Source organism: Pinus tabuliformis, chromosome 3_1 (genome assembly GCF_031772625.1).
Source record: "Pinus tabuliformis cultivar Carrire ecotype Pingquan chromosome 3_1, CPIR1, whole genome shotgun sequence".
In the NCBI taxonomy this organism is placed as follows: domain Eukaryota; kingdom Viridiplantae; phylum Streptophyta; class Pinopsida; order Pinales; family Pinaceae; genus Pinus; species Pinus tabuliformis.
In genome coordinates this window covers 411,669,380-411,682,664 of record NC_142301.1, presented here as the reverse complement: position 1 = coordinate 411,682,664, position 13,285 = coordinate 411,669,380, and positions in this window count along the sequence as shown.

The following is a 13,285-nucleotide window of genomic DNA, read 5'->3' as shown; positions in this document are numbered from 1 at the left end:
GTTGGTATACCATCTGTCCCAGCTAGTTATCAACAACAAGCCAGAGTCCAATCAGGGACTGTTTCAACAACATGGTCTGTTCCTATTTCTTCATCCAGAATCTCATCTGGTATTTTTTATGTTGAAACTCAACAAGTTGATCCAATGTGTCTTCAAAGGCTAATCTACCCTTTAAGTACTGGATTTCCACCATATGGGGAGCAGCATGCTTTTTCATTGTTCCCTCTTGGGGAACAACCATATGAGAGTTTACAACAAAATTTAGCTCAAACTAGAATTACATCCAGCGGTTGGCTACCAATACTGCCTCAACAACCAAGGGTTGTATATTCAATGCAACCAGTCAATCTTGTGTCAAATATTCCCACTACACCTGCTATTATGACTATATCGCAAGTACAAACACTACCTGTTGTATGTCAACCTCAGGTCTCTCCGGTTGCAATCAACAGCCTCTCGTCTCAGTGATTCAATCACAACCTCAGGTTAGTGCCTCCTTATCTAGAGTAACTCAAGCTCAAATAGGTACTATCACTCTGCAACTTGGTCAATCATCCAGTATTTGACAACAGCAAACGGTCCAAGAATCATGGCCGGTGCAATATCAACAATCGCAATTCCAGCCGTCATACCAAGAACCTGAGCAACAAGGCTTTGTAAGTAACGGGCAACCGCATTTCCAAAGTGGGTATCAACAACCATACTATAGTGGTGATGCCCATTAACCTTCTCAACATTACCAGCATAAAATACATTATGCTGGTATGCAAATACCTACTACTCAAGTGATTCCATCTTATCCTGGGTATGCTTCGCCTAACCTAAATCAACAGTTGCCTTTTGTAGCAACTCTAGAATTACCAGATCTAAATTGGCTGACAAATGATCCAATTGCTTACGCTCCTTGGTGTCCTGCGATTCCTCATAAACTTCCCTCTGATATTCCTAAATTCAATGGAAATCTGGTTGAAGATCCATCGAATCATGTAATGACATTCCATTTGTGGTGTTCATCCAACACCCTGAATGATGATTCGATTAGGCTTCACCTTTTTCAGTGAACGTTAACTGGTCTGACAGCTAAATGGTATATAGAATTACCTAGAGCTTCATTTGATAACTTCAGCACCCTTGCCACTACCTTTTTAACCCATTTTCAGTTACCCATAAGGTATGAAACAGGGACATAACTCCTTATCAACTTTAAACAAATGATAGCCACTCACATATATGATCATATTCATGAGTGGCGATGTTGTCGAAGAATGGTGAAGATGTATGTTCCTGATCAGCTTTTAGCTGAATGGTTTATAAAGTCATTATTGCCCTCTATTACAGAGGATGTGGCTAAAGGAGGAGTTGTCACTGAAGAGCAAGTCATTGCTCATGCGCAATATTTAGACTTGATCTATACTCATTCTGTCACGCTCTATGACAAAATTCCTGATGCTCCTAGACTAGAATTTTACATTCCTCCCCCTCCTAAATCAAGCAAAGACTCTCATGCCAGTGATGGTGTGATAGGTACGAAAAGCATGAAAACTGCAAAGGCTACATCTAAGAAAGCTCGTACAGTTTCTAGTCAAAAATCAGATGAAGAACTTCTCGCCTCGGAGGTCAACGCTATGTCAACCGACAAAGGAAAAAATCTTAAGCAACCAAGGGGCAAGAAGAAAGAGACAAACAAAAAGAGGAAACAGGAGAATTCGACTCCTGAAAAACCTTCTGGAAACTCTACCAGAAAGAAGAAACCTAATCAACCATGTTTCATATGCGATGAGGACCATTACACAAAAGATTGTCCACATCAAGCTGAAGTCAAGAAGTTTTTCAAAAAGAATTCAAATACCTCAGCGGCATTGACTGATCCGTTTCCAAATCCAGAAACTAACCTGGTTGCTAGTGATCGTGCTTCCCCATCCCAAGTGCTTATGCTATCCATCTCAAAACAACAAAATGACGCTTTCATATCTACAATGAATAATGATTATGGAAATCCACAATCATCAAACGGCAAGGTTACAGATCAACCCAGTAGTTTGACAACAACTTCATCAGAAGTTGTTCCACCAATCATTCCTGAATTAACAATAAAACCACCTAATGGAGTAGTACATAAATTAACATTTAATCATTGTGGTAGAGCAGCATAGAATTATAATATAGTGGAAGATCTGGCCCAATCGCCATCTGCTATGTCGACACTTCAACTACTTCAGAATTGCCCCTCCCAAAAATAGGCTTTGTTATCAGCAATAGGTGGGATTGATCTAGCAGATTCCAATCTAGTGACCTTTAATCATAAAGGATACGAACCTCAGTTACCAGCACAACTCGCTTTCCTCATACAGGTAAAAGCCCTTAACAAAATTGTTCATCGAACAATCATTGATGAGGGAGCATCTACCTGTCTAATGTCAATGAGTTGCTGGAAAACTTTAGGCTCTCCACCCTTGTCACGATCATCAACGACATTGAAAGCATTCAATGGAAGAACATACATGCCATATGGGATATTAAGTAACTTGCAAATCGAACTGGGGGGCAAGACAGTAGAAATTGAAGTCGAGGTCATTGATGGAAACCTTGACTACAGCATCCTACTGGGCATGCCTTGGATTTATGCTATGGCTGCTGTTGTGTCAGCATATTTTAGAAAGATTGCATTCCCCTTTCAGGGCGAAATCATAATCATTGACCAACTAACCTTCCTCCCTAAGATTTCTCAAGTTACCGGAAGCATTCCATTGATCCATGGAAGCTCTCAGTCACTTCAAAATATCGGTGTAGGTCTCTTAAAAGACCCTTCCTTGATGGGTACTTTTTCCCTTCCGCCTCTGAGTAATCTGGTAGAAGTGGCCACAGTTGAAACCTGTCACATGATATCTTCTACATCGTCAAATATTAAGAAGAATTCTGAACATTTTGTTAGCATGGATCATCACCAGGTGTTACCCCCAAGCCCCATACAATTGTTGTAGCAACCAATTTTCTGGGCATGGACGACAAACCCAAATCAACGCTCGGAAAACATTTGGATAGATAGGTCTCCAAAGTATGGTACCTCTTCTGATCCTTGGTCACATGTACATTCTACAGAGGAAGGAATCATTCAGTCTATGATGATAGGAGAGACACCATGGGAAGATCACCACCATCATTCCCGACCTCAAGATAACAACGACGATTACTCTAATAACCTTAATCATCCTTCAATTTTTAATTTTCTATCAAATATTATAAATACGGTGGATTCAGAGAAAAATCTGTCCAATATTGAAGAAACTATTGCCATTAATATCTCGACCAAACAAGATGTTGTAGATAATATACATGTTGGAAAATATTGTTCTCCTTCAAAATTGGAAATATACTTCGCTCTCTTTTGCGAATTCAAATATGTCGTTGCATTGTCGTACGAAGAAATGATAGGCATTGACTCGAGCATCATTGAACATGAAATCAAGATGTATCTAGATGTAAAACCAGTAAAACAACAACTTCGACCCGTTCACCTGAAGAAAGCCACTACCATTAAGGCAATTGTTGAAAAACTTTTACATGCTGGTTTCATTTACCCCGTTCCTCTGACTGATTGGGTATCGAATATTGTTCTTGTGATGAAAAAGAAAGGAGCGATTAGAGTTTGTGTTGATTACAGGGGAGTAAATCAAGCTTTTCCAAAGGACAACTACCCTACACCCTTCATCAACCAGATAATTGATGAATGTGCCGGATGCGAAGTCTTTTCATTTATGGATGGATTTTCCAGATACAATCAAATCAATATCCACCCATAGAACCAATCGAAGACTACATTTGTATGTCCATGGGGCACATTCGCGTACCGAAAACTACCTTTCGGTTTGAATAACACAGGGGCAACATTTCAGAGGGAAATGAACTACTCCTTCCACGACATCAAACACATCGTTAAACCGTATCTTGACGATTTACGAGCTCATTCGCAAAAGAGGACTGATCATCCACAGCATTTGAGAGCTATATTTCTATGTTGCCGACACTACAAGATACGACTCAATCCACACAAGTGTGTGTTTTGTGTTGGTTATGGTCGATTACTTGGTTTTGTAGTTTCTAAGGACAAAATTCGACTCGACCCATGTAAGGTTCAAGTAATCATCGACAGGCCTCCACCTTCAAATTGGCTTCAGATTTAGAAACTCCAAGGGAAAGCAAACATTCTAGGGAGGTTCATTCCAAATTACGTCGAACTTGCTAAAGGTTATACATGTCTTTTGAAAAGAGAAGTACCCTTCAACTAGCATCAGGTTGCGCAAACTTCCTTTGATGCTTTGAAAAATTCCTTAGTAAAAGCATCATTAATGTATGCTCTTGATCATCAAAAAGACTTTAACCTGTATCTCACTGCCACAGATACAACCATCACAATGGTTTTAGTACAAGAAGACAATGGAATAAAACATCTTATGTATTATTTAAGCCGCAACTTAAATGATATGGAAAGCAGGTACTCCTACGTTGAAAGCCTGGCTTTGGCAGTTGTTCAAGTAGTACAGAGATTTCGACACTATATACTCTTTCGCAAAACTACCATCTTGTCAGATTGCAACCCTATGACCTACATCCTGTCACGTCAATTGCTAGGGGGAAAGTATCCAAAATGGATACCCATTTTGCAAGAGTTTGATCTTGAATTCACCAAATCCAAAGCAAAGAAATCTCTAGTCTTTGCGGAGTTACTATGCGACCTCCCATCGTCGTCCAACGATTTAACATCTAAAGCATTGATCATGGATGAAACATTGTTTCTGATATCATCAAGTGACCTATGGTATGGATATATACTAATATATCTCCAAACCCAAACCTTTACGCCTAACGCCTCTTGCTTAGAACAACGACGTACTCGATACCAAGCAAAAGACTACATGATCGTTGGTGATACACTTTACCGACATGGTGTCGACACAGTTCTCCGAAGGTGCCTCACACATGACGAGGCCGAAAAAGTCCTGAATGACTGTCATTCAGGCGCATGTGGGGGGCATCTATCTTGTTATGCTACTGCACAGAAAATCTTGCAAGCTAGCTACTTCTGGCCTACTATCTTCAAACATTGCATAATAGCAGTAATAAGTTGCCATGCTTGTCAAATTTTCGATAGCAAAACCAGATTACCACTTGCACCACTACATCCAGTAGTTTCTGTTGGTCCTTTCGCCAAATGGGGGATAAATTTCATGACATGTAACCCCACCTCGGTTGGGGGGCATCGGTATATCATAATCGTTGTCGCCTATTTTACAAAATGGGCCAAGGCGGTGCCTACATTAAACAATAGCGGTGAAATGGTTGCTATTTTATTTTTCAATCATGTGGTCTCTAGGTTTGGTGTTCCACAGGCTATAGTCATAGATCATGGATCACATTTTTGCAATAGCATGATGGTTGAATTGACTGCAAATTAGGACTGTCCCACGATAGTTCACTCCATATTATCCACAGGGTAACAGATAAGTTGAAGCGATCAACAAAGTGCTCAAGCGCATGCTGTAGAGAATGATTGGAGCCCACAAACGGGATTGGCATTTAATCTTGTACTCATCTCTATGGGCATATAGAACCTCAGTGAGAAATGTGACCGTATTTATGCCATTTCAGTTGGTGTACAGCCTGGAAGATGTCTTACCGATTCAGTCTGAGATATCATCTCTCAAGCTCACAATCGATCTACTTCTTGAAACTTCAGAGGAAGAGGCTCGTTTCTTGGAACTAATCCGCTTGGATGAAACCCGTCATTATGTCGCACTAGCTAATGAAGCACATAAGAAATGTGTCAAAGTGCAATTTGACAAAAATGTTATGTTGGCATTATGGCTAAAGTGTTGTCCTTGATGGCAACCCATTCAGGTGATAGATCACAGTACTTCAAGTCAGCAGCAGAGATTGATGATCAGCTATCAAATATTGAAGAAAATAAGGGGAACGCAGGTACACTTTACATAAGGTGCATACACGCAGGTCAGTGTTACATAAAGTGCGTACATACCCGCAGTTATCCCGTTCAGGAGGTGCGTACCCCCAGTGCACACATTTCAAGGCAAAGAAATTCACATGTGGGGTTTTCTTATGTTTTACTCTTGGTATTTAGCCGACGGTATTGTGTTATTATGGTGTCGGCTCGTGGTATTGATCCATGATTTAAGGAAGAGCTTTCCTATATAAAGCAAAGGAGATCATTTGGCTTGAGCATGTTTTTGGTTGAATATCTTATGAGGGCTAGATCTGGTCTAGATCTAAATAAGGCGAATCTACTAATGGACCGAGATCTCTTCGGCGCATATTTGTAGATCTGACTGTTTGGGTTATTTCTGAAGTCTTGAAATCATCTATGCCCGAAGGAACGCAGGTACAGTGAGAGAAAAGTGCGTACATGCACAGAAGGGTTTCAGGTGCGCCGGTACGCAGGCACAGAAGGGTTTCAGGTGCGCCGGTACGCAGGCACAGAAGGGTTTCAGGTGCGTCGGTACGCAGGCACAGAAGGGTTTCAGGTGCGCCGGTACGCAGGCACAGAAGGGTTGCAGGTGCGCCGGTACGCAGGCACAGAAGGGTTGCAGGTGCGGAGGTCCGCAGGCAGTTCAATGGACTCAGAGCGAGGTACGCAGGCGAGCAGTTGAGCAGGATGCGTACGTAAGCAGGTGAGCAGTTGAGCAGGATGCGTACTGTAAGCAGGCAAGCAGTTGAGCAGGGTGAGTACTGTAAGCAGGCAAGCAGTTCAGCAGGGTGCTTACGTAAGCAGGCGAGCAGTTGAGCAGGGTGCTTACTTCTCTTAAAATCTTTGTTTATCATTGCTGTGTTCTGGGTTTGGTCCTATTATTGTTGATCTGGTTACTACAGTTGACTGGGTGATTCTCTTATACTTGATGATCATTTGATGCTTATGGATCCAGTTTGAAAATTTATGAAAAGTGGTCCTTGTAAGAAAAGAAGTAGGGGGTTGTAGCTCCCTTCCAGGAGAGACTGGAAAATGAGAGAGAGTTGTAGCTCTCTGCAGGTTGCGGCCTGCGTACTGGTAAAGGACTGCACCAGTACAAAACCATTTTAAAAGGAGTTTCTAATTTGAAAGAAGATAGAGACATATTGCAGCAGGTGGTTTTCACCCACATTGGGTTTCCACCTTACATCTTGTGTTATTTGGTGTGACTATCTGTTTTCATTGTTCATGCTCATTATTTTATGGTACTGACATGCAAAAATAATTCAAAAAACAAATAAGGAAGATTTATTAAAATTATGAGATAATACTGATTCACCCCCCCTCTTAGTATTATTTCCAACAATTGGTATCAGAGCAGGTCCTTCAGAGAAGCTTGATCGCTTGAAGGGAGATCGTTCATCATGAGCAACTACGAGAGAGAAGCATCAATTAGGCCACCGGTTTTTGATGGGACAAACTTCAATTATTGGAAGGTAAGAGTTACTGCCTATCTTCAATCTCTTGGTACAGAAGTTTGGGACATCGTAGAGACATGCTATGCTTTTCCTTCAGCTACTCCTACAGATGCAGACGAGAAAAAGAAGTATGAAACAAATGCAAAAGCAGTCAGTACCCTATTAGGATGTATATCCCAATTGGAATTCATGAAGGTAATGCACTATAAATCCGCAAAAGAGATATGGGACAAAATTGGCACGAGCTATGAAGGAGATGAACAGGTAAAGCGTGCTAAACTTCAAACTCTCAGGATTCAGTATGAAACTCTCAAGATGTATAATGATGAAAGTGTGGCTAACTATTTTCTTCGGGTAGATGAAGTTGTTAATTGTATGAAAAATTTGGGTGAAGAAATAAAAGAGGCTATTGTGGTTGAAAAGGTTCTAAGATCATTGTCCCCCAAGTTTGAATCTAAAGTATCTGCAATAGAAGAAAAGGAAAATCTACGAATTCTTACTATGTCTCAGCTACATGGAATTCTAACTGCTTATGAAATGAGAAAGGGAGGTCCATCAGACATAAGAGAAGCTGCTTTCAAGGCATCAGACAAAGGAGATTATTATGAAGCAAGCCACGTCCCAGAGGAAGAGGAAGAAGAATCAAACTTTGTCAGAAATCTTCAAAGGGGTTCTGGAAGGTTCAGAGGTAAGTTACCTTTTAAATGCTTTGCTTGTGGAAGAGTAGGTCATTATGCTGCAAAATGTCCTTATAAGGATAAAGGAAAGGAACCTGTTAGATGGAACAAGAAACAAGTGCAAATAAGAAAAGCTACTACACTCATGAAGATAGTGATGGTCTATCAAACAGTGATGAGGATGAACGAGGTAATGAATATAGATTGTTAATGGCATTTGAAGATGATGATTATATGGATGCTATAGATGTGGATTACCTTCATGAAGAAATTACTAGACTTAAGAGATGTATAGAAGAGAAGAATATGATCATTGATACTCTACAATTTCATATTGATGAAAAGGAAAGACATCTTGAAAAATTAGAAGGTGAAATTGTTGGTCTTAGAAAAGAGACTGAGAAAACAAAAGCTATTAATCTTAAGTTTGTCAAAGGATCTGAAACTTTGGATGAGATTATCAATGTGCAGCGGTCTCCTCTAAACAAGACAGGTCTGGGCTATAATGGAGAAACTTCTCAAGCATCCACCTCAAAAAGTTATCTTGATGCAGCAAGAAGAAATGAGCAAAAGCACAATGAAGACCATCAGGTTAAGAAGGGACAAATTGCAAACAGAAACTATCAGGGGCAATCCATCTTAAGGGTGAACAAGAGCTACAACCAGCCACAGGTAAAATCTTCTCAATTTGGGTCAAGAATAGATGACAATAGAAATTACAATCAATTGGTTGGTAGATTCAATAACCGCAGAAGTTTCTTCAATGGACAATGCTTTTCTTGCCATAACTTTGGTCACAAAGCAGCTCAATGTGTTGCATATAAAACAATCATGACTAGGGAAGCTCAAAAACAAAGAAGTATGACCGGGATTACAAAAAGGACCTATAACAACTTTTCGGTTCTTGAAAATGAAGTTGAATGTTCTATTTGCAATAACTTTGGTCATGAAGACTCTGAATGCAGGAGCAGGTTTCAGCAGAAAAAGGAACAAGCCACAAGCACCAAAACATGGAGAATAAAGGAACCACAAACAGAAAGATGTGGGATAGCATTTTATGTAGAGGGACAGGAAAATCTATGGTACATTGACAGTGGATGTCCGAAGCATATGACAGGTGATAAAGAAAAACTTGAGTCATATTCTGCTCTAGAAAAAGGAAAGAAAGTCTCTTTCGGAAATGATACTCCTGCAACTATAAAAGGAAAGGGTACTGCTCAGTTAAAAGAAAAGGTCAAGGCTGGAAATGTTTTGTATGTTGATGGATTGAAGCATAATCTTCTAAGTGTCAGCCAGATGTGTGATCAAAGAACCGAGGTGATATTCAGATCAAATGGATGTCTTGTTCGTGATCTTGATACAGGTAAAACAGTGATCAGAGGCAAAAGAACTCCAAATAATCTGTACATATTTGAAGAAGGACAACAACAATGCTATCTAAGCAAGGATGATGAGCACTGGTTATGGCATCGGAGGTTGGGACATCCAAGCTTTTCACAAATAAGGAAAGCATGCAAATATCAGGCAGTTCGCGATCTTCCAGACATCAAAATTCCTGACAACACCATATGCAAATCATGTCAGTTTGGAAAACAGACAAGAACTAACTTTCCAGAGAAAGAAGGTTCAGCTAGCATGCCTCTTGAGCTAGTACATACAGATACATGCGGTCCGTTCAGGAAAAGAACACCTAGAGGAGAAGAATACTTGATATTATTCATTGACGATTTCTCCAGGTTTGTCTGGTTAGGACTTATGAAGCACAAAGATGAAGCATTCGAAAAATTCAAATCCTTCAAAGCCTTGGTTGAAAATGAATCAGGTCACAAAATTAAGTGCCTCAGATCTGACAGAGGTGGGGAATTTACTTCAAATGAATTTTTCGATTTCTGTGATGAACATGGGATAAGAAGAGAATTCTCTATAGCAAGAACTCCTCAGCAAAATGGAGTTGTGGAAAGAATGAACAGAACAGTCCAACAAATGGCTCGTGCTATGCTTGATGAGTCAGGAACTCCCGCAACTTTCTGGGGTGAAGCTGCACATGCTGCGGTTGTTATTCTCAACAAAACAAATGTCCGGGTGAACAACACTCAAACTCCTCATGAGCTCTAGAGTGGTAGGACTCCTTCGGTAAAGCACTTCAAAATCTTTGGGAGCAAATGCTATATCAAGAATACTGATGAGCAGCTCGACAAACTTGAACCTAGAGCAGATGAAGGCATTCTTCTTGGTTACTCTCCACATAGCAAAGCATACAAATGCTACAATAAAAGACTTGGCAGAATTGTTGACAGCATTGATGTAGTGGTTGATGAGAAGGGATTCACTCCTAGACAAGTACATCATGAAGACATCGAAGAAGACGAAGGATACCCTCAACGACAGAATGATGAAGAAGAAGAACCTCAAGAAGAACCTCAAGAAGAACCAGAGGAGCAAACAAGAATAGAAGAAAAGACTCCATCCAGATATGTTCAGAAGAATCATCCAGAATCTCAGATTATGGGGCAGAAAGAAGCAGGTGTACAAACAAGAAGAAAACTTGCAGAAGCTTCAAGCTATTTGGCATTACTCTCTTCTACTGAACCACAAAATGTGAAAGAAGCATGCAAAGATGAATGTTGGGTGAAAGCAATGGATGAAGAACTTGAGCAGATCGAAAAGAACAACACTTGGGAGTTGGTTCCTAGACCAAAGGATAAGAATGTTATCGGAACAAAATGGGTTTTCAAAAATAAATTGAATGAAAATGGAGAAGTAATTAGAAACAAAGCCAGACTTGTTTGTAAAGGGTATGCGCAGCAAGAAGGAATAGACTTTGAAGAAACCTTTGCTCCTGTTGCAAGACTTGAAGCCATCCGAATGTTCCTTGCTCTCTCAAGTTTTCAAAACTTCAAACTATTTCAAATGGACGTGAAATCAGCCTTTCTGAATGGAGACTTGGAAGAAGAAGTATATATTGAACAACCAGATGGGTTCATTCTTGGAAATGATCCAAATATTGTATGTAGATTGAAAAAGGCTCTCTATGGTCTCAAGCAAGCTCCAAGGGCTTGGTACTACCGTTTGGACAAATATCTTCATCAACAAGGTTTTTCAAAAGGATCAGCAGATAGCAATCTTTATATAAAAGTTGAAAATGACAAATTGCTAATACTTCTTGTGTATGTAGATGACATTATTTTTGGCAGCAATGAAGAAGCTATGAGTCAAAACTTTGCCTTGGTCATGCAGAAAGAATTTGAAATGTCCTTGCTAGGAGAACTGACATATTTCCTTGGTTTGCAAATCCAACAAAAAGAAGGAGGAATCTTCTTATCTCAAACCAAGTATCTCAAACAGATTTTGAAGAAATATGGCATGGAAGATGCAAAACCAGTATGTACACCCATGGTCACAGGATGTAGCCTCAGTACAAATGATGAATCTGCAGCAGTACATCAACCAACCTACAGATCTATGATTGGCAGTTTACTTTATTTGACAGGTACTCGACCGGACATCATGCATGCAGTTGGAATAGTTGGAAGATTTCAGGCAAATCCGAAGGAGACTCATCTTCAGGCAGTGAAGAGAATTTTCAAATATCTTCAAGGGACTCAAAATTATGGCTTATGGTATCCTAGAGATACAGATCTTACACTTCATGCTTATACAGATGCAGATTGGGCCGGAAGCGTGGATGACAGGAAAAGCACAAGTGGTGGTGCGTTCTTTATGGGTTCCAGACTGGTATCTTGGTTCAGCAAGAAATAGAGTTCGATTGCCTTGTCTATAGCTGAAGCGGAATATGTTGCTGTTGCATCTTGTTGCGCCCAACTCCTTTGGATGATGCAGACTTTGCAGGATTTTCAAATCACTTGTACACCACCAATCCCCATCTTATGTGATAACACAAGTGCAATCAGCATCTCAAAGAATCCTGTTATGCATTCAAAAACCAAGCACATACCAATCAAGTAACATTTTCTCCGGGAACAAGTGCTTGAACAGAAGGTCAAGTTGGAGTATGTTCCTTCTAAGGAACAAGTTGCTGATATTCTCACCAAACCATTGCCCAGGGACACTTTTGAATACCTCAGGCAAAAGCTGGGGGTTGTTGATGCATCATCTTATTGCTGAACCTCTTCTGATTGATGGTACAGGTTCAGGGGGAGCATATAATGCATTGTTGGCATTATGGAGGATGTGCAGAAGGAGATCTTGGAAGTAGCTGCAATATGTCTCTATCTCTTTCATGGTGGATTATGGTTCTTCGTTGCAGATCTGGTTCATATTCAGGGGGAGCATATTCTTAGGGGGAGCATAACCCTTTGCCCTTGATGTCAAAGGGGGAGAATGAAGCTAAAGTTTTGAGGTTGCCATCAAGTCCAAAGGGGGAGATTGTTGGCATTATGGCTAAAGTGTTGTCCTTGATGGCAACCCATTCAGGTGATAGATCATAGTACTTCAAGTCAGCAGTAGAGATTGATGATCAGCTATCAAATATTGAAGAAAATAAGGGGTACGCAGGTACACTTTACATAAGGTGCGTACACGCAGGTCAGTGTTACATAAAGTGCGTACATACCCGCAGTTATCCCGTTCAGGAGGTGCGTACCCCCAGTGCACACATTTCAAGGCAAAGAAATTCACATGTGGGGTTTTCTTATGTTTTACTCTTGGTATTTAGCCGACGGTATTGTGTTATTATGGTGTCGGCTCGTGGTATTGATCCATGATTTAAGGAAGAGCTTTCCTATATAAAGCAAAGGAGATCATTTGGCTTGAGCATGTTTTTGGTTGAATATCTTATGAGGGCTAGATCTGGTCTAGATCTAAATAAGGCGAATCTACTGATGGACCGAGATCTCTTCGGCGCATATTTGTAGATCTGACTGTCTGGGTTATTTCTGAAGTCTTGAAATCATCTATGCCCGAAGGTACGCAGGTACAGTGAGAGAAAAGTGCGTACATGTGCAGGAACGAAGAGTTTCAGGTGCGCCGGTACGCAGGCACAGAAGGGTTTCAGGTGCGCTGGTACGCAGGCACAGAAGGGTTTCAGGTGCGCCGGTACGCAGGCACAGAAGGGTTGCAGGTGCGGAGGTCCGCAGGCAGTTCAATGGACTCAGAGCGAGGTACGCAGGCGAGCAGTTGAGCAGGATGCGTACGTAAGCAGGCGAGCATTT